Here is a 3,921-nt window from a genome sequence, read left to right on the forward strand (position 1 = left end):
GAGAAAACTCTGGGAGTTGGTGATGGACAGGGAGGCCTGGTGTGCTGCGATTCATGGGGTCGCAAAGAGTCGGACATGACTGAGTGACTGATCTGATCTGATCTGATCTGATAGTTATTGTATATCATTTATATCATTTTTCATGGTTTTATATTTGTGGATTTGCTTACTTGCTAAAATTTCTTTGTAAGCCCCCAAATCAATACTCACAGTACATTCATGGTCGTGCAAGAACAGACACAGACCAGCAAAAAATTCAAGTCATCTGAGGCACACATTCCCAACTGAAGTGCAACAGGATAATTCTTTGCCTTCTTGTTTCAGTTATACCGTCAGTAAGTATGCATTTATATATGTTTAATGCCATGTTTTTTGTCTTTTTGTCCATGATTTCATTTTTAAAATGGTTCCAAGCATAGTCTGAAGTGTTGTCTAGTCTTCCTAAATGCAAGGATGTTGTGATGGTCCTTATGATATCTCAGACATGAGATACAGTGTTGTTGGCTACCATTTCAATTTTAATGAATTGGTGATAATATTAAATAAGGTGTCTTTAAACAGAAACACACTGTGTGTTTTATATTGATTGGTGATGAAAATATTGTGACCAGAGGCACACAGGAACCTAACCCTGTATTTCCCTTGTTAAGAATGAATTGTTCAGGATTTGATGATTCACTACTGGCAGTGTCTCTGTTGTAACTATCAAAAATCTTGAGAATCAACTGTGTGCTCAAGCTGTGTATGTGTTTGTGCATGTGCCCATATGTACACACAGTGTATAGACAGTAAGCATATAAAAATGTACTTACTGAAAGTCTGGAAAGGCGAACAAAATAAACAGAAATACTTCATGCTTGTCAGAGTGGCAAGCAGTTTATACTCTGACAAACTGTTTTCAAGACCAGAGGAAATAGCAACTTTCATGCACTTCAGTGATAGTTTAAATTGGTAAAAACACTTCAGAGTGCAGTTTGACAAAATCTAATCAAGTTGAAAACTTACATTTCCTTTGGCTCAGCAATTCTACTTCTGAATGCATAGCTCAGAAAAACTCATGTGAGTTACTGGTTTTAGTCATTTTAGTAGGCTAACATCTATTTTTTAAATTGAGGAATGATAAGGATGTCACTAAATAACCTTGACTATTATGCCCAGGTGGCACTAGTGGTAAAGAACCTTCCTGCCAATGCAGGCCATGTGAGTTCTATCCCTGGGTGGTGAAGATGCCCTGGATGAGGGCATGGCAACCTACTCTAATATTCTTGTCAGAAAAATCCCATGGATAGAGGAGCCTGATGGGCTGCAGTTCATAGAGTTGCAAAGAGTCGGATACAACTGAAGCGACTTAGCATGCACACACACAAAAACATCACTAAATAATCTTATCCATTACACTCATTGGCGTTTTCTAACACTACTTGAAGTGAAAATAAGCAGTGTTCCTGGGGAGTCACCCATGGAAGCAGGTATGTATGTATGTGTAAGATGATGTTATTAACATGATATGACGGTTCTGATTGTGTCACATTTTCAATTTCAAGGCCGTTTGTATAGTAAATTCTTCACATGAATCCTTTATAATCCTTCTAATACTGGGATCTGTCTTGGGGAGTCTTGGAACTAATATATATATTAGATTATCTTAGTTTAGAGAAAGATAGATCTAAAACACAACTTTTGAATTAGCATATACAGTCTTTAAAAATGTAATACAAACTAAATAATATATCTAACATATATGCAAAATATAAAGATATTAAAAAACACGTGTATCTTTAAAATTTTTTATGAACTATTCTTGATTTACAATGTTGTGCTAATTTCTGCTGAACAACAAAGTGATTCATGGGGTTACACATGTATATACATTTTTATATATTCTTTTGCATAGTGGTTTATCAGAGGATGTTGAATATAGTTCCCTGTGCTATTCAGTAGGACTTGTTATTTATCCATCCTGTATGTAATAGTTTGCATCTGCTAATCCTAAACTCCCAGTCCCTCTCTTCCCCATCTCCCCTCCTTGGAAACCACAGGTCTGTTTTCTATGTCTGTCAGTCCGCTTTGTAAATAAGTTATTTATATCATCTTTTTGGATTCCACATGTAAGTGGTATCATATGATATTTATCTTTCTCTTTTCGACTTACTTCACTTAGTATTATAATTTCTAGGTCCATCCATGTTGCTGCAAATGGTATTATTTCATTCTTTCTATAGCTAAGCAGTATTCCATTATACATATGTACCACATCTTCTTCATCAATTCATCTATCAGTGGACAGTTTGTTTCCATGTCCTGGTTATTGTGACTAGTGCTACATTGAAAACGGAGATGCATGTATATTTGTAGTTTTGTCTGGTATATGCCTGAGAGTGAGATTGCTGGATCATACCACATGCGTATTTTAACCCTAATTTAAGAAATAGGATATTAGCAATATCTGCCAAGCCCTCTGTGTACTAACACTCATCCATCCCCTGTTTCCTTGAACCCTGGGATAATCACTATCCTGATATTTGTAGGAAGATTTTTAACTATTGATTTAATTACTTTAATCAGATCATATCAGTCGCTCAGTTGTGTCCGACTCTTTGCGACCCCATGAATCGCAGCACACCAGGCCTCCCTGTCCATCACCAACTCCTGGAGTTCACTGAGACTCATGTCCATCGAGTCAGTGATGCCATCCAGCCATCTCATCCTCTGTCGTCCCCTTCTCCTCCTGTCCCCAATCCCTCCCAGCATCAGAGTCTTTTCCAATGAGTCAACTTTTTGCATGAGGTGGCCAAAGTACTGGAGTTTCAGCTTTAGCATCATTCCTTCCAAAGAAATCCCAGGGCTGATCTCCTTCAGAATGGACTGGTTGGATCTTCTTGCAGTCCAAGGGACTCTCAAGAGTCTTCTCCAACACCACAGTTCAAAAGCATCAATTCTTCGGCGCTCAGCCTTCTTCACAGTCCAACTCTCACATCCATACATGACCACAGGAAAGACCATAGCCTTGACTAGACGGATCTTTGTTGGCAAAGTAATGTCTCTGCACTCACCTAGAGCCAGACATCCTGGAATGTGAAGTCAAGTGGGCCTTAGAAAGCATCACTACGAACAAAGCTAGTGGAGGTGATGGAATTTCAGTTGAGCTATTCCAAATCCTGAAAGATGATGCTGTGAAAGTGCTGCACTCAATATGCCAGCAAATTTGGAAAACTCAGCAGTGGCCACAGGACTGGAAAAGGTCAGTTTTCATTCCAATCCCAAAGAAAGGCAATGCCAAAGAATGCTCAAACTACCGCACAATTGCACTCATCTCACGTGCTAGTAAAGTAATGCTCAAAATTCTCCAAGCCAGGCTTCAGCAATATGTGAACCGTGAACTTCCTGATGTTCATGCTGGTTTTAGAAAAGGCAGAGGAACCAGAGATCAAATTGCCAACATCCGCTGGATCATGGAAAAAGCAAGAAAGTTCCAGAGAAACATCTATTTCTGCTTTATTGACTATGCCAAAGCCTTTGACTGTGTGGATCACAATCAACTGTGGAAAATTCTGAAAGAGATGGGAATACCAGACCACCTGATCTGCCTCTTGAGAAATTTGTATGCAGGTCAGGAAGCAACAGTTAGAACTGGACATGGAACAACAGACTGGTTCCAAATAGGAAAAGGAGTTCGTCAAGGCTGTATATTGTCACCCTGTTTATTTAACTTCTATGCAAAGTACATCCTGAGAAATGCTGGACTGGAAGAAACACAAACTGGAATCAAGATTGCTGGGAGAAATATCAATAATCTCAGATATGCAGATGATACCACCCTTATGGCAGAAAGGGAAGAGGAACTAAAAAGTCTCTTGATGAAAGTGAAAGTGGAGAGTGAAAAAGTTGGCTTAAAGCTCAACATTCAGAAAACGAAGATCA

Source organism: Bison bison, unplaced genomic scaffold (assembly GCF_000754665.1).
Source record: "Bison bison bison isolate TAMUID 2011002044 unplaced genomic scaffold, Bison_UMD1.0 scf7180017864364, whole genome shotgun sequence".
In the NCBI taxonomy this organism is placed as follows: domain Eukaryota; kingdom Metazoa; phylum Chordata; class Mammalia; order Artiodactyla; family Bovidae; genus Bison; species Bison bison.